At 36.7% G+C, this 27645-nt stretch overlaps 1 pseudogene; it reads left to right on the plus strand.

The window, feature by feature from the left end:
• The first annotated feature begins 8960 nt into the window (after positions 1-8960).
• LOC114632440 lies at positions 8961-26115 on the plus strand (annotated as a pseudogene).
• Positions 26116-27645: the final 1530 nt, after the last annotated feature.

Consider the following 27645-nt stretch of genomic DNA (forward strand, 5'->3'; position numbering starts at 1 on the left):
TTCTAGTGGTATCACCAAGCTTGTCTTCAAGGTGGACTACAGAGCAACAGAAATAAAATCTTCATAGTATTGGTATAAAAACAAACAGGCTGATCAATGGAATCTAATCAATGACACAGAAGTAAACTCAAAAATTTTAGACACTTGATTTTTGACAAAGAAGACAAAACCATACAATGAAACAGGGAGAGAACCTTTAACTCCTAACAGATGGGGATTTGGAGACTAAAGTGGCCTCCTTCTACAGCTAGGTGGGACTTGCAGTTGAAGGAAATGGACATCAACCTACCCACAAAACCTTCCACCCAAAGTTTCTCTTGCCTACAATATAGGCAGGAATAAAGATGGAAAAGAGATTGTGAGAATGGTCAAACAATGACTGCCCCAACTTGAGACCCATTCCATGGGTAAGAGCCAACCCCTGACATCATCAATGATACTCTTCTATGCTTGCAGACAGGGGTGTAGCATACCTGTCTCCTGAGAGTGTTCATCCAGGATCTGATGTAAACAACTGCAGAGTTCCCCAAGTCAAATATTAGGCAAGGCTGAAGGAGTCTTATGGAAGTGTGGCAGATAGGACTAAGGTTGTCTCAGGGTGGGGTCCAGGGCTCCACAAGAAGACATAAACATAGTCAACTATCCTGCATAAATGTGGGTTCTCAAAGACTGATCTACCAACCAAAAGGCATGCACAGGTTGGACCCAGAACCCCCACATATTTTTAGCAGATGTGCAGGTTGGTTTTCATGTAGGTCCCCTAACAGTTGGAGTGGAGGCTGCTCCTATTCTGTTGCTTACTTTTGGATCTTCTTATCCAACCTGGACTGCCTTGTCTGGCCTTATAGTGGTAGAGGATATGCCTGCTGTAGTTGGAGGTTCCTGGACAAGTTCCTACCCATGAAGGATTCCCCATCTTAGAGGAAAAGGATAAGGGTTAATGGAGGGAAGGGCTTGTGAGGATGGCAGTGTGAAGAGAGAGTTGAGATTAAATAAATTGTTATTAAAAATACAGATAAGTAGGAAAGAAAAACAGCCAAACCTGAGCTATGGAGAAAACCAGAAAGAGAATTTCTCTGTGGATCCTGTGTTGAGACTTCAATGAATTTTTTTTGAGATTGTGAGAAAATTTTCTTTTCTTATTTATTTGTTTGTTTATTTATCTTGATAACTACAACCTGTAATGAATATTCATTGGATGTATTCACATATTAAAACATATAAAACCATATAAAATTGGTATATACGATATACCTTTTACTCGATTATAAAATCTGTTTTTTTGCCAATCTGCTTTTATACCATTTTTACTACATGCATGTATTAAGTTCAATTCTAAGTTGAGGATCTAGCAATACAATAGATGCAAATAGTCAAGGAACAAACAAGACAATAAACACAAATAGTAAAAAAACAAAACAAAAAAAACAAGCAAGGCAATAAACAAAGTCCTGTGATAACTCCTGTGATCACTGTTTCTAAGGGCTTGTCAGAATGACCAAAATATCTGAGCCTACTTCCCTATCCTAGCCTAAAGTCATTTTTAGGTGTGAAACCATTATTTGTTTTACCCTAAGATTTAGATTTCTGCCTGAAATTACTTCTTTGTTCTAGCCTAATGTCAGATTCCTGACTGAAGTCTCTTACTGTGTCCTAATGGTCAATGTCAGATTCCTGCCAAGTAGCCCCAAAAGCTTTCCACATCTCCCCCTTTTTATTTCATAAACAGGACTGAGCCTCTCTTAGGTCATTCTGACAAGAATGTCTTCCTTCCCTTTCATGGAATATGCATTATCAAAAGCAATGCACTTCTGTCTTAGGTTGATAAGGCTCTGTGCAGAATCTTATGCAAACTTGGCTTGCCAGCCTGTTAAAATAATAACTCTGTTTGGGGATCCATTTTCAGTTTCAAGTCATGTACTTTGGCTGCCAGCATGTTAATGTTATTAAAGACAAGCATTAACATTATGTGCAGAAATAAAAGTATTTCCAGGTAAAAATTGTTTGCATGATCAAGCTATATATGCCATTCTTGAAGCTTGGCCAAAATGGAAATACTAACCTTAAGCCATGGATTTTATCAGCAGTCTATGTAGCATCAAAGCTTAGCATAGCAGGATTCTTTAAATTGATAATCTCACTATGCAAAGTTAAAACATCCAGAGAGGTGTTAGAATTATGCCAAATACCCTGCATGTTTCTTTAAACTCTTTCCTAATTATAATGGCTACCATTGTAAATTTTAGAAGTAACACAAATCCATTGATATTTGGCATGACACTTGAGGTGAATCCTTACTCTTAAATTCTGATCCACCTTCCAATTATTTTTGTTTATATTCCATATTCCTTTAACATTCAATAGTAACATGTGAAATGGTAGAAACCTTTCATTCCTAAGTTTATTTTGTTCAGTGTCCAGGACAAGACAGAGACCAAGTATAAAGGAAGAAACCAAGAATCAATGAGTATGACCTTAGATATGACTCACTATATTGGGGACACTTGAAGTGGCCTAGAGGGAGATTTTTGTTCAAACTAGTAACACTAAGACAACATATATAAGGGTTTGTTAGTCCTACACATGCTATACAGCTAACAATAGCTGAATCACAATGCAGAGTGGAGGACCCATTTATTTGCTTGGTTCTCCTGGCTGGTGTCTCAAAACTTACAGTACTTCCACAATGTATATCTCTCATCCAGGGAGCTCACAACCCAGTGGTTACTTGGTACACATGGTTGTATACCTCAGTAGTCCCAGTGTAGTATGGAAAATCTTTAGGATTCCTAGAGAGAATCTGTTTCTTAGCCTATGTTGGAAGTCTGGAAATGCTGGCTCAAACATCAGCTGATTCTAATTTGTGAAGATTTGAAATAAAAACATACCATAAAAAAGATCTTTAGACTAAAAAAAAATCACTGAGATATTAAATTCAGGTTCTGTGAATCAAAACTGGTTTCTATGGAAGATTAGCTACAGGAAATATGTTTATTCTATAATATGGTCAAGGATTATGAATGATAACTGAGATTATTTGAAATTGTGTTATTGGACTCCTATGTCTTTACTTAAAATGAGTGAGAACTGTTTGCTACAAAAGGATAAGGTGTAAGTTGAACCACAAATAGGTTTGCCTGTTTTAATAATTTAATCTATTTGCTTATTGGATAATGAGCTAGCATAAAACTTGCTATCAAAATAAGAAAAATAAATATACAGTCAGGAGTAAAAGAAAGATCCAAGGTCTGGATATGGTAGATCATCCTGTAATCCCAGGATTCACGAATCAGAGGGATTAAAAACAAGTGTTACAGAAATGGCTCAGCTACATAGTCATTCTGGGCCATCCTGAAGTGTATCAGACCATGTACCAGGAAAAAGAAATTCATTTAAAAGAAAGAGTGCTTTAAGGATGATAAACAGAGTCTGCAGAATCCACAGAGGATGCAGTGGCATTTGGTTAGAGTTTATGCTCTGAGATATGACACAGTAAACAAGGCCCGAAGGAGCAGACAACTCAGTCATGGATTGTTGCATAACTCTCTTCTCCAAAGTGAATTGTGTTCATGGATATTGAAGAGCCCAGATATACACAGGAAACACTCTTGTGGGCTCCTTTTACTATGCTTACTACACTCCTCAATCATCTTTTTCATTTCCTATCTTTCAGTGCTTAAGCCCATCAAGGACAATGTGTATAGTCAGACAAGGCAGAGTGTTAAAATAGCTGTGATGATAAATTCACAGGGTGATACAAGCACAGGATATCTCAAAATAGAGTTGTTTTGAGTTTTCTTATGACCTGTGAAGTTTACTGTATATCATGGTTGTGAAAGTTCCACCTTAAAACACACAAGTACCAAGAGGTGGGACACTGGCCAGGGTTAGTCAGTACTTCTGGTTAAGCAAGTAAACATCCCATCATTTCCTGTGGGCTGCTAACTACTACAGGTATCCCTCAGCTGGACAATGATGGCTCAGCATTTCAAGGATCTGACTGGAAGATTTGTATGTGTGTCTAGGATTGTGTCTTTCTCAACATGAAGGAGTAGGAAGTTGTGTGTTCTCAAATAAAGGGTTTTATATCAAAGATGTCAGGAAAATGAATATATATATATATATATATATGAATACACACACATATTTGTATGTTTGTATGTGTTTATGTATTTTTCATTGCTGTTTGTTTTCTCACAAAAATGAATTTAAATAAAAATCTCAAGAAAACAAAAATTTCTCCATGTTTTTCACTTCACTGTTTTATTACCTGGTTGTGTGAGTTCATTTCTTCATGTTTTATGCTGCCGTTTGTTCAAAAAGACAAAACTGGAGACTGGAAAGTTCATCAATTCCATTCCTTCTGCAGTCACTATACCTTTCAATACTAATTGAGCTCCTTAATTGTCTACATTTTTCTATAATTTCAGAATTCAGTTGTCAGAGTTTAGAGGAAGCCACTACTCTTTGGCTTTACAGTTATGTCCACGTTCTTCTCTCTGACCACACAAACAAACAAATAAACAGACACCCATGGTGTGTTCAGTTTCTGTTAACTACCCTCCTCCTTCATCAAGTCTACTGATATGCCCCCTAATTCCTGCTAATGATATGATCACAGTAATGAACAAACAGCTCTTGGGTTCTTTCCCACAGTCTTTGCATGAAGTTAGAGGAGGCAAACAATATGCAGAAAGCACAAATAAGTGTGCCCTGTGCATGTGGTCAGCCTCTGTGGTAAAGATGACACCCTCTCAGCAGAGATAAGGATGCAAAAAAGGTTTCAGTGGACACTGTGAAATAAACCTCCAAGATGAGGGAGGAGTGTGGGTTTTCTAGAGAAGCAATGGCTCAGTGCTGTAAATGTGTCATTTTCTCATTTTTGCTAATGTACTCTCTCTTTCCTGTCCTTCCAAACACCTGCACTCTTAGACAATCTAGCCTGTTAGTGTCTTAGAGAAGCATCTGGAGGGTAAAATGATAAAAAAAAAAACAAAAACTCAAAAAACAAGGCAAAACAAAACAGCAACAACAGCAAACAAAACAAAAAATTCAAAATCATTCTCTTGAAATCTACCAGGTTCTGTCCACATTCCTGATTACAGTTACTCTAAATCTAGAAAGGAGGTGACCCAATTTTGATGACCTCATGAAAACACAGGCTTGAAGTGTCAGTGTTTTGCTCAGATTTATATGCTAAGCAAAGACTGGAATGTTGACATCCAAACAATAATGTTTGATGTTGAATGCAACTTTCTATCCATTATCCAGGTTATGATTAAGAACACTATTTGAAGCTTCGTGTGGTGATTCATAGTCCCAGCACTTGGGACACATACTTAGGCAGTGTCAATGATTTTGAGGCCAACCGTATGTCTATAGTGAATTTCAGGCCAGCTGAATAGTGAAACTCTGTCTCAGACACAGCAAAACAAAAAGCTATTTGTATATCTTATTAAACCTCCACAACAACCTTGTAAAGAAATGGCTCTTTCACCATACATTAGTAGGCACATCACGGAGGTGGTTACAGACAGATGGTGGAAGCTTTTATATAGATCATCAGAGGACATTCTTAGCCTTCAGGTTGGTAGAACTTAGTGCTCTGCTATGTTGATATATTTCATGAAGTTTTTAATCTATTAATCACAGGATGTTAGTTCTGACACAGGTTACTTAGGGGGATAAAGCTAGCCTTTGTTACGCAGGTTAATTAGAGGGCTAGATCTAGCCTTTGGTAAGATGATTATTCCCAGATCCACACCATTACAACATCCCCATTTCTCTGCTGTTTAAATCAGTCGGTGATGAAACAGATTCTTTCCAGGAGTTCTTGTCAGAACTTATGGACAAAACTCATATATGAAAAGTCTCCTCATCTCATCTCTTAAAAATCAACTGTGAACATTTTTATGACAATAGATAGATTATAAATGAAATAGATGTCATGGAATAATCTATATCAGAGTTCCTCAAATATATATCTCCTCGAATCCCATGACTTCATGTATAAAATATCTTTCTTAGTATTTTCTCAAGTATGTTCCATGTAGTTTTAAAACTAAGAACAACAGAACACTATAGAACAACTAGAATGTTCAGCAGTGGACCATTATCTAATTAATTTATGCTGTGTGTAACTGATTAATAAATATATATGGCTTTAAACATCTTGAGTTCATTATATAAAATGAAGAACTGCTTATTATTGATTAGAAAAATTACTATTAGAAACATGAAGTAAATTGGTGTAGTGGTGTACAGCTGTAATGCTAAGACAGAGATTAATACCAGAGGACTGTGAATGTGAGTGCATCTTGTGGTCCATAGCTAGGTACAACAACTATCTCAAATCAACAACAAGAACAAAAAAAAATAAATAAAACAAAGCAAAAAGAAAACTGAGAAAACAGAAAACAAACTGAGGCCTGAGTCTGTAGCTTAGGGGACAAGTACTTGCTGATCATGCTCGTTGTCTTAGATTTAACTTCCCAGAACCATGAACATGTCAGCAGTAAACTGTTGGGAGATGACTCCTAGCAGAAAGCAGCTATCATCTTTGCAGCCAGCTCGAGCCATATACCCTGACAAAAGATTTGTTTTTCAACAGCCCACAATAGCTGAGCACACTCTGATAAGCATCTTGTTTTTCTCACATATCTTATTTTGCTGCTTAGTGCCCCTAGCTGGAAGGTGCACATGGTAAAGTGCCTTCAGCTGTGTTCCCTTGCTTGTCCATGGCTGCAAGGCATGTGGTAAAGCATATAAATACCCAGGATTTCATTTCAATAAAGGGGACTTGATCAGACCCTCTGTCTTGTTTCAATTCTTCGTGTCTCTTGCCCCTCCATCCCCACTCTCTCTCTTGCTAGACCCTGTTGACTGACACAGGTGGACTGGGACAGTAAACCAATCTATATATAATGCCATAAATGTTCACAGTCATATTATCTATGATTAAAAAGCTAGAAGAATGTAAAGGAAGACTTTACCAGTGGAAATGGGAATGCTTTAAAGGCATTCCTAATACATACTGAGATGCAACTAGCATGATTAAATATCAAGAAGCAATATATAAAAAATAGCAGAATACAAGAAAGTTTCCAATAGTCTATTAAAAAAAATGTGAGCAAAGGAGCTTCAGTCCCTCTTTTTTCTAGTAGTTTTGCTAAGGACACTGGTTTTGTTCTCTCTGCAGGTGTGTATATCTTCTCCATCTTCAAATATCATTTATGGACATTTCTTTTGCAGCATCTGGCACAGTATTTTGTTTCTTTCCTTTGCTTTCAGACTCAGCTTTCAAAAGCAATTTCCTCTTTTCACTTTGGTCAAAAGGAGGGGCAGAAAACCACGAGGTCGAGTAACACTCAGAGGAAATTTAGTTCTGCCTTTCTACTTGGAGCCTCTTAGGGGATACAGACCAGGAAAGGTCGACCTTTACCCCAATTGGGTCATCCATTCCTTCTACCAGCATCACTTCAGGATAGAGACACGGGTAAAAATACCTGCTTTTATTGTCTTCCTATCAAATGATCAAATATACTCTAGAGAATTTCACAAGATATGACATGAGAGTGGGATTGATGGGGAAGCCCTTTTGGCTGTTTTAGAGCAGGTTAAATCTGGCAGCATGTAAAAACTGTCTTTCTGCACTGGTGATTTTCTTTTGGCATATGCTGGGACTTGTGTTGTGTGCCAAGAAATTAAGGTAGAGAAATATAGGGCGTTCATGACTCTTTTACTGGGTTAAATGTTTATATATTATCCATCTGAAAGATGTGATAATAGGATCCAGGTAAAATTGGTCAGGGTATAAATGTACTTGCTACAGAAGCCCGACTGAATACCTGAGTTTGATCACTGGAACTCAAAGGATGATAGAGTAGGAGAACTCACATTATAAAATTGTTTTCTGGACACATGCACCTTGGATTGGGTATACCCATCCTAAGAGCAATAATAATAAATAACAATTTGGAAAAGAATTCTGTAATTGAAGAATTCTTTTTTTGGCAAGTAATAAGGCAAAAGAATCACTTCAGAAAACTTCATAAATTGAAAAAGTAGAAAAGAATACTATCACTTATGCAGCTTGTCTTTATTATCTGCTGGCTCTCAGCACAGTTATTAATGTAAGAGTAATGTTAGTTACATATGTTTACTGTTTACTAATACATTGATATGTATTATCAGATTGTATCCTTTATGGACATTAGGTCATGCATGTTGCATAGTGACAAAATTTATTTTCATATAACCTCTTCTTGAAACATTATGTATGAGTATGTTATATGTAACATGGCTGTGTAGATGGAATGATTTGAGATTGAAACTTCCTATTGTGTTCTCTATACCTTTCTCTGTTGCTCCTGTACCCCAATGGCAATGTCCCCTTTCTACTTTCCTGGATGCTGCAGCTACTAAAGATAACAAATCATTTCTAAAGACATTAAGTGAGGAGGAGTATCGGAAGGGGAGAATATCCAGTATTGCCTTTCTGGGCCTGTATTTTCCCACTCAGTATGACATTTTCTAGTTAAATATATTAGCCAACTCCAAGCATAGAGAGGACTGTGCAGACTATGGCTGGGTGGAGAGGTTGGACATCTCAGCTGTTTGGGGCTTCAACCCAAGAGATATTTATGTGTCTTGGATCACCTGCAGTATTAACCTTTAAATATTCTATTGAAGGCCATGTCTGGGTAATTCTGGGAGTCAGGTATAAAAAAAAAGACTGAAAGATCATTTAATATTCATGTGTTTATCAAAATGTATAAATAATTTTAAAGAAAATTTTTTATTTATTCCTAAATCTTTTACCATTTGTTTTTAGATAGATTGTTTAAAAGTTTTTCAATGATTTTTAGTGGTACCACTTTTACCTAACATTTTCATGTGCTGAATATTTTGAATAAACAGGCTCTGTCAATATTATAATGCCTTAGTAGTAAATTTTTAATTCTTTCCATATTTCCTAGAAAATTGCTGTGACCATTAGAAATATAAACAATTTTAACACAAATCTGCAAAGGGTTCACTCTGGTGATGTAAAATGGGGTCAACCCATATGAGGGTGTTTGGATGTTTAAGTGAGTTAGTCAGACCCCACCCTTTCCAAACTCTTTGTATCATCAGATACATGTACCTTCCTATAGGTGGGTATATTAACGTTTTCTTTAGAAATCACTCAAGGACATATTTTAATAGAGAACAAACTCTACATATTCATAAGATGAGTGAGCAGGAGGTCACTTTCTCAACTGTGAGATCTCATGAGTCTTCAGGGTTGCAGAACCAGGTGAGGCTTGAGGAGACCAAGGGGCCTAGAAAAGCTGGCCCCAGAGGTAAGTGTTTTACATGTATAAAATCACTCTCTTAAAAATGTATTTTAAATCTTTAATAATTTAAAAATATCTTACTGGCTTTTATTGAAAAGTATAATGTTCTATTTCATCTGGGTTTGGTTATGCACAAAAGTTAGAGGGAACTATAGAGTATTGGAGGAGAGTTATGTACAAAATTGTTCAAAACTAAGTTTAAAAATAAAGCAATCAAGTTTTAAAATTACAAAAACAGAAAGAAAAAATATGATGCTACTTCTACTTTTAGATGCTTGCTGGTAAGGGAATAAATCAGACAGGCTGATTAGAACAATGGAAATCTCTATGAAAAAAATTCTTAGGAATCAAGAAGTGAGAAACCATAAGAAGATTGTTTGTTATTTAGTCTATTCAAGAAGAATTCTGAAATTTAAAGCTATCAGAAAAACTAGTGTTTAAAAAAACATGAAATGTTTTAGAGAAATGAACTTCTAAGGAAATGAAGCTTATGAATTAGAAACAATACTTTCACTCCTGAAGAAAGTGTTTTAATTGCTAAAGCATCCAAACTTTAAAACTAGCAGACAAACTGGGGTATGGAAAACCCCAAATGTTCTAGAGAAACAAAATCCTAAGGAAATGAAGCTTTTTGCATTAGAAACAATACATTCACTCTCAGAGAAAGTGTTTTAATTGTCATAAATATCCCAACATATAATGCAACTAAGCAAAAACAATTGTCCATCAGAAAAGGAAGTTTCTTCCTGAGAGTAAAGTTGTAGATGAAGAGAAAGGGGATGAGAAGATTATTGTGTGTGGGAATGAATAAACCCCAGTGTGAGTTCCCCCAAAAAATCAAAGAATAACTTCATTTACTAATGAAATTGAGAAAAATCTCAATTTTTATTCTTTTTGGTTATTATGTACACAATGCCACAGCGGTGGTCAAAGCTGAGATCTTTTTCTTTTTTGACTTACTGGTAATCAGAGGCATGAGTTTCAGATTCCAAATGTGTTAGATACACCAAAATATTTAGTATTGTATAGAGCAATTTTGAACTTACAGGAAAAAAGAAATTCTTGACTTATAGTCACCTTTCAAGGATGAGGATGTACACAGATCAGGTCCAGAACAACTGTATTCTTTACCAGTACTCAAAAACTTCCATCTCTCTTTCCTTCCTCTCCATCCTCAGTTATCTTTCTTGGTTGACTGCATGCCCCAGCTTTGTAGCTTTTACTTGGATAGTATCTATGCCTCCAATGCCTTCTGTAGAATGTACTTTTTTATTCCTGTAGAACTGGGTGGGAGAACATTCCTGTCATATACCTCCTTCTAGACTGAGTCAGGAGGATTCACAATACAAAGCCAAGACCTTGCTCAAAATTTTGTGAGACTTCACACCTGTAGCATTTCTAGAGTGGGTACATTTTAGGTAGAAATCTACAATTTTGAGTGCACATTTTTAATCAATTCACATAATATACTTGTGCAAAAATTTTCTTTGTTTCTGTACTACACACATTATAATTAGTATTGAGATGTGGTCTATTAATGGAGATTTTCTTGCTTTGTTTTGCTAATTCAAGTGTGTTCAGTCCCCTGGCAGCTCATTGTTACAACTCTTGGAATCCTCTGTTCCCTTCGGCTGGTAATTGCTGCTGTGTTGGTGACAAACAGTGAGTAATTGAAATACACCTTCTTTGGCCTTCTGCCTAAAGAATAGCTTTAGACATGAACTATGCATTTACACACTATGTCCATTGTTCTGTCTATAATCATGGGATGAGTCAGAATCTCTGGACATTAACATTTTTTCCTGACACACTGCAGTGTCCTGCTCTCTTTCATACCTAATCTGTTAGCTCTGGGGCTCTTGGGAACTGCCTGTTCTTTATCATTCTTGGTAATGTTTCTTTTGTGGATTTGGTCATAGTCTGCATTCTCAGCTCAGATGGTGTTGGGTCTTATATAAACAGTAAACATTTTGTGACAATTGATGACCTTCTTTTCCTTTGTCTTCAATATATATTTAGGTCATGGTTACATAAAAAGATTTCATCTGTACAGAGAAATTAAAGGTTAAACTTTATTGGATTCCTTCATATTTAAAAGAAAGTCACATACAGGATGTGTTTTAATGTTGTTATATATGTGGATATGTGGCTTTTCATATGTTCCCATAAGAATTTTGCCATTTCTTAATGATTTTCAGTTCAAATTTTCATGCTGTGTTAAGTATTCACTGAATATTATACCTAGGTATTTATCTGGAAATTTGTGCTGTAAAAATGAAGTAATTGGATGTTACTTCCACCATGATTTTATTCAGCCGTATTATTTATTTTACAGTCAACTTTCTTATAGAGAAAAATTGTTGTATCTATTTCTAGAGTGAGTTAATTGAAGTGCCAATTTACAAATGGTAGAATACCAGTGAAAGTAATGATATGTCTTAGTTGTCAATATGTTTTTTCTCTAATCTTAAATTTCAATATTTAGTCCTTATCAGCATTTTTAATATTATGTATGTTACTAATTTTAGTTTTACAGTATAGCCAAGAAAGAAATGAACTGCAGGAAACTCTAACCAACCTCCAGTATAACTACAGCATCATGCAAAATGGCATCGACTTAAAGGAAGAAATCCTGAGAAATACGGCTATAGAGTATAGTGCACTCAATGATTTTCTGGTCTTCCTCAACAGAGAACAGAAGAGATGGTTAATCAAAACCAAGACTTTTTTATATTCCTCACAGCACATAGGTATGTATTGGGGGAGGACCATGAATACAGAACTGCGTAATTATTTATTGTTTCTTCTCAGGAAGCTTTGAATTCCAACCAGCAGCTTGAGATGCTAGTGATGTCTGGTTTAATTGTTTGGGGGTTCCTTATTTCATGTAGGGACCTGGATACTGAGAAATCCCTTCTTGGATTAGAAGAATATCCTAGATTCTATGAATTAGTGTCAGTTTGACACTCTTACTGATCCCTGGGGTTGCAATTAGACATCAGTGCACCTGAGTCTTTTGATAGTTTTAGTCTATGGGAAAATCTGAGTCTCCAATTTTGTTGCTGACAGAACATGGAACTTCTTTTGTAACAGTGCAATATAAAATATTTATGCTAAAATGGACTAGAACATTTGCATGGATGAAGAAATAAAAATAATTGTGTGTGTGTGTGTGTGTATGTGTGTGTGTGTATTTGTTTGTTTTTGTGTGTTTTCCATCTGACTTGTTTTGAAAAATTTAGCCAGTAGTAGGATGTGATGATTCTCATAATGTAAGGACTAATTTTGTTAAAACAGTTACAGTATAAAATATGTGATAGGAAAAAAAAAGCTCCAAAAATATCATTGAAGTATTCCAGACCCATGAAATAGGTTTTGTGTCATTACTTTAAAATAACTTCATTATCTGTAAAGGGTAGCATAATGATTTAATCCATATGATTATGATGTTGAAGACAGAGTATTATAACTTTCAGGACAATCTGAACAGTCCAGAAGTTTCCAGGCCAGCCTGAGCTACACAATGATACCTCTTCACAGAAAAATGAATGTTGAAGATAAACTTTGTTAATAGAGCATGGACATTCCTAGTACCTCACTAGGCAAAATATTCATATTGATATGATCTTGCTACACAAACTACACACATTTTAATGTGTTCAACTTGAAACATTTGTGTTCGTGGGCACACCACTGAAGGCATCAACATAAATAGGAGAACAGACAATCAACATCAAAAACCTCCCTCTGATGACTCTTATTTTTTGTTTTCTTTTCTTTTTTAATTTAATTTAATTTTATTTTTTTTTTACACTCCAGATTGTATACTCCTCCAGGTACACCCTCTAACTATTTCACATCCCATACCTCCTCTCCCCCATCTCCATGAGGATGTCTCCACCCTCCAAACACCTGACCCTACCAAACTTTCCTACTCCTTGGAGCCTCCAGTCTCTTGAGGGTTAGGTGCATCGTCACTGACTGAACCCAGACCCTGCAGTCCTCTGCTGCATATGTGCTGCAAACCTCATATCAGCTGGTATATGCTGCCTGGTTGGTGATCCAGTGTCTGAGATACCTCAGAGGTCCAGGTTAATTGATACTGCTGGTCCTCCTACATCATCACCCTCATTCTCAACTTCATCCAGCTTTTACCTAATTCAATCACAGGAGTCAGCAGCTTCAGTCCATTGGTTGGGAGTACATAACTGCATCTGACCATTTCAGCTGCTTGTTGGGTCTTTTGGAGGGCAGTCATGATAGGTCCATTTTTGTGAGCACACCACAGCATCAGTACTTGTGTCATGCCTTGGGACCTCCCCTTGATCTGGAATAACAATTTGCCTGTTGTTGGATCTCCTTTTCCTACTGAAGGCGTCAACATAATCAGGAGAACATACTATCAACATCAAAACCTCCGCTGTATGTCTCTTATTTTTCTTAAGGTAACAGTATTTGAAACAGTCCATGGCACAATGATAAGTGGACAGTTGTGTGTGGACCAGTGTGGACACAGTGCATTACTGCAGATCTAGAATTCTGTAATCAGTTTGTCTACATCTGAGTAGTAAGTGATCTTTGCCTTCCCTCTGGCCTCTGGTGTCTCACAAGTGTCTGCTTCACAGAACTGGGCTGTTTTAGAAACATGATCAGAAAGGTTTTATATAGTGTGGTCCTAGCCCTGATATGTTTCACTTTGCACGACACCCTTAAATTCAATGATGTTCATCAAACAGGTCAGCATCTTGCTTTTGTGTTTGGTTTGAGGCATGACATCATTCTATACCCCAGGATGACATAGAACTCACTGTATAGCCAAGGCTGGTATGAAAGTCATCACTTAGCCTTGGTTGGCCTCCACAAGCAATGTTCATCCTGACTTTCTCTTTGGAGTCCTCTGATTATAGGCATAACTCATCATGCCAGGCTGATTCATTTCTCTTCAAAAGATAAACAATTTTCTTTTGTGTGTATATCATACATTTCCTCTACTGAATGATGTAGAAGGAGCTAATGTGGGAGGAGTAAGGAGAGGAAGAGGAGGAATAAGGAGGAGAGGAGGAAAAAGGAAGAGGAAGAGCTAGAGAGGGCAGACATATAGGAGCAATGGAGGCAGATATTCACGTGTCTGTAGCAGTCAAAGATAGTTGGTATATCTAGGTTGGGTATTGGGTTACACATCTGATTGTATGGGCATCTTGTTACTGATCATTACCAAATATATAAGCTTTTGGATAATTTAAGCATTAGAGTCTCATTTTTCTACTGGGCCCTCGTGGATTGCAGGATAGTCTGGGCAATGCTCAGCCTTGCAGAGATAGCATGGGAGATTAGCAGAGCTATCTCCCATGCTGACATCTCATGGATGGCAGGGCTAGTGTTTCTTGCTGGCAGTTTCTAGCTGCAGAGTGCACGTGAAACATGGTGGCTGAGCTAGGCAGAGCCACCACAGCTTACATAGTTGGTTGAACCAACGGTTGTTTTTAAAATAATTACAGCAAGAGAATCATCCACGATTGTCACAGGAAATATTTCTATATCTCTATGTTATTAACAATGTTTCATAGAACAGGGGGTGCAGGAGTCTCTGGACATCATAAAATCTCAATTTCCTAGTCATGTGAGATTTTAATTTTTTTTTACACAGGCATAATAAATGTGTTATTCTGATAACAGAATACCAGAAAATAATAAATTTAGCCATTTACCTTCTCTGTTGTAGACAGAAGTGTTGAAATATTCTGGTTCTGCTATAGTGTGAAGTGTTATTTTTTTCGTCTTGGACAGAAAAACATGGTGAGGATGTAACCAGACCTGCCAAAATTACAGCTTATCCCTACTGAAGATAGATGATGAGGATGAACTGGTACTGTAGACACCTGCCCTTTTATTCTCTTGGACTCCATCTCTAACCTTGAATAATGGGATACCAAATCCAGGTTATTTTTTAAACATTTGTATATGGTTTTTCTGTAATGTGAACAAAACTGGAACACACGACTGTTAAGTGGAGAATGGTTTCTATTAAAAACACTTCTATCTTTCAGTCTTCTACAAGAGAGTCTTTCAGAAAGCATGTCTTTCCCAGTAAAATTTTAATCCTTTGGTACAGCATATCCTGTTACTGAGAGTCATTTATCTCCATAGAGCACCAAGAAAACCTCCTCTGTCTAGGGTTTGCTCTTTGGAACCTGGAAGTGAGGCTACCTGAGATGAGTAATCAGGTGACAACAGGGAAAGTAGCTGGGCCTGTCTGTAAAATGGGGTGATATGAGAAGTGTGAAATTACATGGTTTTACTGTTAGCCACAGGGTGATTTTTACAGAAACCATCCATAATCATTAGTGCATAGTATTTTTATGTTCTGAAAAAAAAGGTATCCATCTTTAGAAATGACTATTTAAAAGAAAGCAGAGTTTCCAAGATTCTGACATTTAGGTTTAATTTGAGTATATGCTCAGGATAAGCTGGGTCTTTAGGTAGAACTATTGGTACTTTTATCAGAAACAACTAAATGCACTTCCAAAGTGGCTGCACATTTTTTCACTCTCATTAGAAATGTAAGAGTGTTCCCCTGGCTCCACATCTTTGCCAGCATGAGACATCACTTGGGTTTTTGATCTTAGCCATTCTGATTGGTGTTAGATGCCATCTCAGATTTATTCTGATTTGCATTTTCCAAATGACTAAGGAGTTTGAGAATTTTATTTGCTTCTCATCCATTTGAGACTCCTCTTTTGAGAATTCTCTATTTAGCTGAGGCATAGAAGATACAATAGAAGAAATTGATTCATCAGACAAAGAAAATGTTAAATATAAAATTTCATGACACAAAACAGCCAGGAAATCTGGGATACTTTGAAAAGACATAACCTAAGAATAATAGGAATAGAAGAAGTTAAAGAATCTCAGTTCCAAGCCCACAAATATTTTCAACATAATCATAGGAAAAAACATTCCCCACCTAAAGTAAGAGGTGCCAATAGACATACAAGAAGCTTTTAGAACACCAATTACACTAGACCAGAAAAAAAAGCACTCCCACCACATAATAATCAAAATACAAAATCTAAGGAGCAAAAAAAGAATATTGAAAGCAGCAAGGGAAAAATGGCAGGTAACATACAAAAGCAGAACGACCAGAATTGTATCCAACTTCTCAATAGAGACTCAAAAATGTAAAGTGACTTGGGCAGATATCTTGAAACCTTTGACAAACCACAAATGGCAATGTAAACTACTATACTCAGTAAAATTCTCAATTACCGTAGATGTAGAAAAGAAGATATTTCAAGATGAATCTGAATTCAAACAATACAAATCCACAAATCCAGCTCTATAGAAAATACTAGAATGAAAAATCCAACCTAAGAGGGTAACTATATCTAGGAAAATACAGAAGATAAGTAAATCCATACTAGCAAAAATAAGGAAAGCATACAGAAACACACACACACACACACACAGAGAGAGAGAGAGAGAGAGAGAGAGAGAGAGAGAGAGAGAGCTTAACACCACTAACATAATTAAATCTAAACCCACTCATAATTAAAATATAATTATTCACTTAATTAGACATATCACTCAGGTGTTATATGTAAAATATATTAAATACTAGCAGATATCTACTTCTCCATATCTACTTCTCAGTTCTGTCACTTCTGGGTCCTCTCTGGAGCATGGACAATAATGCACAGCATTTTACAAAGCAATTTTTGTCTTTATGAATTTTCTTTGAAGACAGAGTGTTACTTCCCATATGAACACTTCCTATATGCTTGTGAAGTGTTCGATAATTCACATTTGAATAATTTCATAGAGCATTAGAAGTTTTTTTAATGATCTATGAGTTAGTATGGACCTTGAGCAGGAAAACTGTGAGTTTAAGGACAGGCTCGGTTACATAGTGTGGCTTGGTCTAAGAAACACAGTCACAAATCATGTCATAATCCCAGTATCTCAGGACACCTGAAGGTTTTATTTTAAATAACTTATTGAAATGATGTGAGTTTTCATATAAATGTGCTACTATTAGGAAGTCATATTAGTAAATGAACATGGTTAGACTGAGCAGTGGGAGGACAGGACAGCAGAGAATGACACATAAATGCTGGGAACGTTTCCTGCTTGTTCTTCTCTAAACAGACAGAAATTTCATCATAAGGTCTCTTGTTTCCTTTACAGAAGTTCCTTCAGCTGGAGGTTCCTTCAGACAGTTACTGGGTTGGATTGTCATGTGATAATAAGAAAAAGGATTGGGCATAGATTGACAGTGGTCCATCTAATCTGTGAGTTTCCAGAACCCTTCAGACTATATATAACACTGGTGTGGTAATTGGGAGGATTGTGTGCAAAGGCTTTTCTTTTATTTCACATGACTTTCCTCATTTTCTATGACCTCATGGGTAAGGACAAGTTGCATAAGGCAGTTTCTGAACAACCGTTACAGAGTGAAGATGTATGGTTGAGGAACTGACCAAAAGTGGCTTCATACATCTCAGGATTGTGTCTTCTAAATTGTGAAGGCCATTATAAAGTAATCAGCTTGATGGTGTGAAGTAACTGAATGATCATGACAGATACGTTGTGTTTCTGAGACATCAGTGTGATATTTTTTATTGTTAGCTTACATAATTATTGGTTACTTAAAAATATAAGAACATGTTTACATATACAAACATATGTATGCCCTATCTTCCAGGTGTTGTGTTGTGTAGAGGCCAAGTTTTATGTTTATTTATAATCTGGTAGAAAACTCATCACTGATTATCTTTCTTAATAATATTTGTTTTTCTTGAATATCTCACATTTATAAAATAAAATATGATCATGTCATTTCCACTCTGCCCTAAAGGCTACCTCTGCATCAGCTCTAATATGTACCCTGCTAACTCATGTCTTTGTAATTAAGGTGCATGGTTATGGGTCATCTGCTGCTTGTATTATCTCAAGACTTACAATTTTATAGGTACATGAGTTTGTGGGCAGCCCTGGCTTCACAGTATGTTTGATACTGTGTGCTACAGAGTTAGAACCTGTGTTATGAAGCCTAATAATGATGATGATAATACTAAAGCTGTCTAGAACAGAAATAATTTCTAGGGTGAAGCAATATCTTTTGTAACATCATACTAAAATTCAAATATTCAGTATAGATCTAGTAATATGTTTTAATCCATAACCCATACTATTCACAATTGTCAGTGTTCTGGATTCAGGATTATGTAGTGCATTCACTTGTAATGTATTTTAGTTGTGAAATAGTTTGGCTCATTTTTGTTTACTTCACAATTAAATTTAAAAAATTCAAACCTTGAAGTTGAGTCTGCATATAAATGCATCCACTGTAAGTCATGAGAAATATGAGTTTTAACAAATATGTGTATCTTTTCAAGCACCATTCTGCAAATTAGTTGTATATCAACTTGGCAGAAGTCATCTGAGAGATGGGATTCTCAATTGAGAAAGTGCCTCCATAAGATATGGCTGTAAGCAAGCCTGTAGGACATTTTATAATTTAGTGAGTGATATAGGAGAGCCTGGTTTATTGGGGCAAACGTACTTGGGATGGTGGTGTTGGGCATGCTAAGAAAGTAGGCCAAGCAAATTTTGGGAAGCAAGGCAGTAAGCTGTAACTGCCGTTTCTTTTGTAACGGCCGTCAGGTTCTGTTACTTTGTAAAGGCCGGCCGGTTCTGCTGCTCCGGTCGGCAGGTCAGGGTCTAGCAAGAGAGAAAGTGGGGACGGAGGAAGGGGAAAAAAGGGGCGAGAGACGCAAAAGATAGATACAAGCCAGAGTCCGGTGGAGTCTCTTCAAGTCTTCTTTATTCTCCTACTACTTACTACCTCTACCTCCTACTTTCTATCTCTACCTCTACTCCTCTACTCCTCTACTCCTCTACTCCTCTACTCCTCTACTCCCCTATAGAAGGGAAATCCTGGGTATTTATACCCTTTACCACGTGACTTGCCCTCGTGGACAATCTCAACTGAAGCCACTACGTCACGTGCCTTGTAGCCATGGATACCAGGAGCACCTGGCAGCTGGGGGCACTAAACAGTGTAACAAGATGTTTATCAGAGTGCGCTCAGCTATTGCAGGCTGTTGAAACAAGTCTCTTGTCAGGGTATATGGCTCAAGATGGCTGTAAAGATGATAGCCACTTTCGGCTAAGAGTCGGCTCCCAACAGTAAGCTGCATATGAATCAGATGTGCCTTCAAGCTTCTGCCCAATTTGATTATTGCCTTGAATTTCTCCAATGATGAACAATGATGTGGAAATTTAAGTAAAACAAATATTTTCCTTTGCCAACTTGCTTTGGTCCTGGTGTTTCATCACAGCAATAGAAACCATCAAACTAAAGCAGAGCAATTACTTCACGCTTTAAATTTCTCTGAAACTTGCCCCTCAACTGGCCCCAGGCAATTTTGTCACCTTCCAAAGTTCTTTTATTATTGGATACTTTATTTATTTCTATGAGGGTAGACTCCACCCTTCCACCCACTCTTACCTCCCTGCCCTCAAATTCCCCCTCACTGGGGAATCCAGCCTTCAGTATACCAAGGCCCTCCTCTCTCACTGATGCCCAACAAAGCCATCCTCCACTACATATACAGCTGGAGACATGGGTCCCTTAATGTGTGTTCACAGGCTAGCTGTTTAGACCCTGGGAGCTCTGGTTGGTTAGTATTGTTGTTCTCCCAATGGAGCGACAAGACCCTGTAACTTCTTTAGTCTTCTCTCTAACTCCTCCATTGGGGACTGGGTGATCAGTTTGATGGTTAGCTGCAAGCATCTGTCTCTGTATATGTCAGGCTCTGGCAGTGCCTCTCAAGAGAGAGGTATATCAGGCTCCTGTCAGCATGTACTTCTGGACATCCACAACAGTGTTTACATATGGTGATTGCACCTGGGAGGGATCCCCAGGTAAGGCAATCATTGGATGGTCCCTCCTCTAGTCTCTGCTCCACACATTGTCTTGTATTTGCTCCTGTGAGTATTTTGTTGCTCCTTACAGGAAGGACTGAAGCGCCCATACTTTGATCTTTCTTCTTCTTGGAATTCATGTGGTCTGTGAGTTATGTCTTGGGTATTGTGAGATTTTGGGCTAATATCTACTTATCAATGAGTGCATACCATGTGAATTCTTCTGTAATTGGGTTACCTCACTTAGGACGATATTTTCTTTATTTATATTAATTGCAGAACCATTGCTTCTGCAATTGCTTTGACACAAGAAGTTAACACAGCTACTTTTGTTAATCATTTAGCAAAAAATGTTACTAATGTGTTGAATATACAAGAAGATATAGACATTTGAAAGCACAGATTGATGCTCTTTATCCTATTCAAATTATTGGAAGGAGGTTCAGAGTTTAAGAGTAAGGAGCCATCTCAAGTGTCATGCCAAATACCATTGGATTCATGTAAGTTCTAAAATTTGCAGTGATATTCATCATAATTAGGAAAAAGTTTAAAGATACTTGCAGTGTATTTGGCAAAATTCTAACACCTCTCTGGATGTTTTAACTTTGCATAGTGAGATTATGAATTTCAGGAATGCTGCTTTGCTGAGGGTTGATACTGCAGATAAAATTACCCATGGCCTGAGGTCAGTATTTCTATTTTGGTCAAGCTTCAAGAATGACGTATATACCTTGATCATGCTAGCCCTTTTTGTCCTGGGGATACTTTTATCCATGCCCATCTTGTTAAAGCTTGTCTTAAACAACATCAAGATGTTAGCAGCCAAAGTACATGGATTGAACCTAAAAATGGACCCCCAGACAGAGTTATTAAATTAACAGACTGTCAAGTCAAGGATGGTTAAAATTTTGCACAGAGCCTTATGAACCTAAGACATAAGAGCATTGCTTTTGATAATGCATAATCCATGATGGGTAAGAAAGTTATTCTTGTCAGAACAACCTAAGACATGCTCAGTCTGTTTATGAAATAAAAAAGGGGGAGAGGCAGAAAGCATTTGGGTCTGATTGGCAAGAATCTGACATGCGCTAAGGACAAGTAAATGGGGTGCTTGGCAGGAATATGACATTGGCCAAGGACAAGGAAGTGGGCTTCAGGCAGGAATCTGACATTAGGCCAGAACAAAGAGGTAATTTCAGGCAGCAATCTAAATCTTAGGCTAGAAGAAAGAAGTAATTTCAGGTAGAAATCTAAATTTTAGGCTAGAACAAGAAAGTAGGTTTAAGACATGAAAATGACTTTGGGCTAGGACAGGAAAGTTAGCTCAGATATTTTGGTCATCCTGATAAGCCCTTAGAAACAGTGACAAGGGAGTGTTCATGAAAATTTGTCAATTGCCTTGCTTGTTCTTTGATTATTTGTGTTTATTGTCTTGCCTGTTCCTTGAATATTTGCATCTATTGTATTGCTAGTTCCTCAACCTAGAACTGACTTTAATACTTGCATGTAATTAAGATAATATAAAAACAAAAAGGAGGAGAGGGAATAGGATAGGGAGTTCTAGGGAGGGGAAATGGGGAAAGAGGATGGGATCTGAAATGTAAGTAAATAAAATATCCAAAAAATACCCCAAAACCCAAACAAACAAAAGAAAAAAAACAAAATAAAAAATTTATATTTATAGAGTAAACATGCACACAAAAGACAACAAAGTTCTTTTCTGCACCCATCACCTGGCCCCAGGCAAACAGATATGTGCACTTTTATACTATGAGAGTGGCCTAGTGCATAGCATCATATACTATGCACAGATTTGTAATTGGCTCAATATTTCTCAGCATCATTCACTGTTATTGTTGTAACTATGATTTTTTTTAACTATCCAGAACTGTTTTTTTTTTTTTTTTTTTTAGATCAGAGGCATGCCTCAGTCATGGTCCAGTATTAATGATGTATCAGAAACCAGAAACTATTAAGCAGTACAATGACTCAGTTTCCCAAGGGAGCAAATCATGAAAGAATGATTCCACAGTGTCTCAATTCTGAAGAAATCAAGAACAAATTTGAAGCCTTTTGGGAGAAAATGGGATTTGTAGATAAACTGAAATTGGTATAGCAGACCATGCAAAACAGGAGAAAGGCACCTTCTGTGAACCCATTGCTATAGGTACTGTAGAGGAAGCAAAGGGATTGACTTTACAGTGTATTTAAAAACAATGGTTCATTTCTGTACTGGACATCCTTAAATGACCTCTGTATTTCTGTATTGGACCTCCTTGAAAGACCTCTATGGTCCATGATTTTCCTGGAGGCCACTCTGGTATCCACGATCTGCTGCCACAAGCCATATTGAAGGACATGTTTCATGTGGATATTTGTGGTCCTAGAGTATCCCGGAGCCATGTTAATGTCCTTGGCCTGAATTGCCAGTGAAGGCCACAAGGATGTCAACAAATTGTGCTGATTTGAGAGAACATGTGGATATTCTTGATCTGTAATGTGTTCAGTAACCATATGAAATTCTGTGGTCAGTCCTTCTGCTGACTTTAAAGGGCAAGGGAGCTACTTTTGCCATGGAATTGATGACTGCAGAACCACAGTTGAGAAAGAGGGACATAGAAGTCTTCTTTGACAATCAGTCCTCTTACCCTCATATCCCAATAGTAACAACCGAGACAGAAAGTCTCCAAAGAAAACTGTTAAAAATTATGATAATGATTCTTTAGTGTAATAGAGGTGCAGTTGGGGGAAGGACTTGTGGTTTTTGTGGAGTTTTTTTATTATTGTTTTTTCTGTTAGGGGTTGGGGGGTTGGCCATAGGGAGGTTGAAAATGTTTCAGTGACTATATGGGCAACATAAATTACTCTTGTTTAAATTTTGTTGTTTTCTTTTGTTTGTTTGTTTGAAATTTTGTATGCTTTCCATCATCTTTTTCTTATTTTGGGGCAATAGTCACAAGAGTGGGTGCATATCTGAGAGGAGTGGGAAGTGAGTGTGTTTGCAATTTATTCTGTGAAATTACCAAATAATGAATAGTAATATAAAAAAAAGAAGTAGGATGCAGTTATGAACTTCAGTTTATTTGTTGTTTCTGTTTGGTTGGCAGTGTTTGTTACTTTTTGCATGTGGAAGAAATTATTCTCCATAGAATGTATTTATTTGTTTAAAAATATAAATTTAAAGTTGATATTTGTTGGACTAGTTCAATTAACTCAAATGATTTTCCATAATCTATACATGTCTTGATTCACTATCTCTCTTTGATTTATTTGAGAAGTTGAAACTCCATAAACACAGTGATATTCACCAAGGCCAGCTGAATGTGACAGCTTCATCATATAGTTGAGGTCATTCTGTGCTACAGAGTGAGACTCTGTCTCAGGAAGTCTAATATTAATAATGGAATGTGATAATACTATGCTGTCCATAAATATTTTCTTGGGTCGAACAATTTCTTGTATATCATCACCCTAAAATGGTAAAGCACAAAATTTCCTTATGTATCTAGTAATATTTTAATCCATAACCTGTATTGATAATTTTCAGTTTTATAGATCATATCACTGTTTATATTTCTTCATATTCACAATCATGTAGTGCATTCACTGTAATGTCCTTTAATTCTGAAATAATTTGGCTCGTTTTTTGTTTGTTTATTCATCTGACAGTTACACTTTTAAAGTCAAGTCTTGAAGTTGGAGTCTGCATATAATAAAATGCACCCACTGTACATTGTGAGATAAATTAGTTTTAATAAATACAGACACCTTTGCAAGCACCATTGTACAAACTATTTTATGTCAACTAGCAGAAGCTAGAATCATCTGAGAGGAGGGAATCTTAACTGAGAAAATGCCTCAAGAAGTAAGGCTGTAAACAAGCCTATAGGGCATTTTCTTAATTAGTTACTGATGTGGGAGTGCCTAGCCTATTGTGGGTTTCACTTTTGGGATGTTGGTGTTGGCTATGGTAAGAAAGTGGGCTGAGCAAGTTTTGGGGAGCAAGATAGTAAGCTGTACTCTTTTCTGACATCTACACAGATTGTGCTTTCCAGCTTTTTCCATATTGGCTCTTGCCCTGACTACCTTCAATTAAGGATGGTGATGCAAAATTTAAGAAAAATAAATCCTGTCTTTTCCATGTTGCTTTGGCCATAGTATTTTATCACAGCAATCAAAAACATCACATGAAAACATAGCAATTATTTCATGCTTTAAAGTTCTCTAAAACTTGCCCCACACCTCGCCCCAGGCAAGCAGAAATGTGCATTTTTGTACTATAAATGATTATGGCTTAGTGCCAAGTGTCACTTACTATGTACAGATTTGTGTTTGGCTCTGTATTTCTCTGCATCTTTCACTGTTATCATTGTCACAATGATGTTTTAGCTAACCTAAGATCTTTTCTTATGTCAGTGTTTTATTCTCCTTCTTACAAAGCATTTTTGCATTGCACCAATATTCCGTGATATTTTTCCACTCATATATTAACATATGTTTCCAAATCTTGACAATTGTGAATTTTTTAAATTTATAAAAGTTGCCATGTATATTCATATGCAAGTTATTGTGTGAATATAAATTTTATTTCTTTTTAGTAATCATCTTTTGTGAACTGCTATCTGCTGTGTTCTTTCTTACTTTTGCCTATATTCAACATTCACACATGATTCCTTGTCTGTACCTACTAGATTGTCTTATGGCTGTCTCATGTGCATATCCATTCTTAATGTATTTTATCTGTTATATCTATGCTCAAGACAACACTTGGCTGTCCCAGAACTCATAGTCCTTCTGTTTCAGCCTATGTGGTAATTTGCTCTGTGTTCTAATTATCTTTTAGGTTTCAGCATTTAACTTTTTTTTAAGGAAAGTTATTTATATCCTGTACTACATCATCCTGCAGATTGCCATGTTTCTGTGAAAGTCCATTATCTAGGATGTGGGGAAGGAAAAAGGAGAGAACAATCCAAAACATTAGTTACAAACATTCATCTATGATTGTATTTGAAATATTCCCTTCTCCTCAAAAGACAAGCATATGAGACTATGTTCTGTGTGTCATTTCTGTTTTTTTTTTCTGTTCTGTTTTTACTTTGATCTTAGCATCTTTATAGACAAGATATTAGTGGGAGAGAAATTTCAGCATAAAATAATTCCTTGGAAAATTTGAAAATCAGTTTTCCCTGCTGATCACAAATTGCAAGTGTGAAATAAGATCGAGATTTTGTTGTGATAAAGAGACCCTTATTTTTTTAATGGGCCTAGGGAGAAGAACATATTTTAGTGATGTACTTATGATTAATAGTTAAATACTTTGTTTTCTTTGGTGAAAAAAATTTAAAATCATGATATATTTCAGAGAAAGTTTAAAATTCACCAGATGCTCATTGTTGTTTTTGTTCTTCAGTGGCTTGAACATAAGTAATTTCAAATGAAATGATGGAGGATGTATGTTCGTATCTAAAACAAGACTAGAAAATTCTAACTGTGGTAATTCATACAGCTGTATTTGTGAAAAGAGACTGGATAAATTCCTTGATTGAATCTTGAGAGTGGTAAAGGTAAGAAATGAAATGTTCAGATTCTCATTTGTTTCCTGTAATAATGATTACTTACAAACAAGTATTTTGATCATAGGACTTGGTCTGCAGTGCAAAGAGAGAGAATCTGGAAGATGTTGGGAATGTCCTCTGTAATCTGACTTGACAAATCAGAAGACATCTTCCTTCCTTTTGGAGACAAGACAGATCTCTGATGCAAGTACAGACTTTGCCCCAAATCTTGAAGGAATCATTTTAATTTGTTTGCATAAACTACCATAGAATTAAATAAAGAACCCTAATAAAGAGCCTGGGTATTTTATTTTAAGGAGAATAAATCACCTGAATTGAAAGCACAATTAAGAGCTACAATAAAGCCCTTCACCAGCCATCTTTCCTGCTTGCTGAGTCCTCTGCCGCAAGCTGACTTGCCCTGGCCAGTCGGCCATATCAGGGGAATGTCCATTCTCTACCCACGCATATGCCTACTTTCATCAGATCTCTAGCTGCTAAACATACCTCCAGATCCTGAACCATATAGAACTTTAGACGCAGAACCATGCAACCCAAAGATACCCATCAGAAGCCAGCCACAGCAGGAATATTTTTCTTTTCTAGACAGAAAAGAAGCAATAGAGATAGAAATAGAAGCAATAAAGAAAACATAAACTTAGGGATTCTGGATATGGAAAATCAAGGAAAGAGAAGAGGAACAACAGATACAAGTGTTACCAAAAGAGTACAGAATATGGATGACAGAATCTGAGGTTTAGAAATACAAGAATATAAGAAATACAAGAGAAGATATTGATCAAAGAAAAAGTTAACTCTAAAGAAATTCCTGATACAAAACTTCCAGGAAACCCAGAATAACATGGAAAGGAGTAAGCTGAGAATAATAGAAATAGGAGAAAATTAATTGTCCCAGTGACAAGGCACAGAAAATGTTTTCAACAAGTTATAGAAAAAAATCCCAATCTAAAGAAAGAGGTATGTATAGAACTGCAAATCCTTATAAAACACCAGTTAGACTGGACCAGAAAATATAATTCTCCTCCCACATAATAAACAAAAGAGAAAATATACAGAACAATGAAATAATATTAAAAGAAGTAAGGGGGAAAGGGCAGGTAACATACCAAAGCAGAGCTTCCAGAATTAACAGATTTCCCAACAAAGAATCTAAAAGCTAGAAAGCCTCGATATGTTGCAACCTCTAAGAATCCTGACTCCAGTGTAAATTATAATCCCAGCAAAACTTTCAATCACCATAGATGGAGAAAACAAAATATTTCAAGACAAATCCAAAGTCAAAATTATCTATCCATAAATAAAACCCTACAGAAAATACTAAAAGAAATACTCCAACCCAATAAGGATAGCTACATATAAGAAAACACAGGAAATAAGTAACATCATACATTGAAAAACAGGGAAGGATACACACACACAAACACACAAAACACGCAGACGCGCGCACACACACACACACTACACACACACACAGTAACACCATCAGCAAAATAACTAGAAATAGCAATCACTGATCATTAATATCTCTCAATATCAATGGACTGAATTCTCCAATAAAACACAGAGGCTAACAGAATGTAAGCAAAAGAACATGATCCATCATTCTGCTACATACATGAAACACACCTAAGCAATAAACATAGATATTATCTAAGAGTAAATGGCTAGAAGAGAAATATTCCAAGCAAATGAACCCAAGAAGTGTGGGGTGCTGGGCTGGGAGGAGCAACTGGGAACCTGGTTGAGCGAGTCTTGAACCGTGCACCATTATCTGGACAGCAGGTGTTCTGCTTTTGTCTCCAGGC

The sequence above is a fragment of the Grammomys surdaster genome, unplaced genomic scaffold (assembly GCF_004785775.1).
Source record: "Grammomys surdaster isolate TR1022 unplaced genomic scaffold, NIH_TR_1.0 373, whole genome shotgun sequence".
NCBI classification, from domain to species: domain Eukaryota; kingdom Metazoa; phylum Chordata; class Mammalia; order Rodentia; family Muridae; genus Grammomys; species Grammomys surdaster.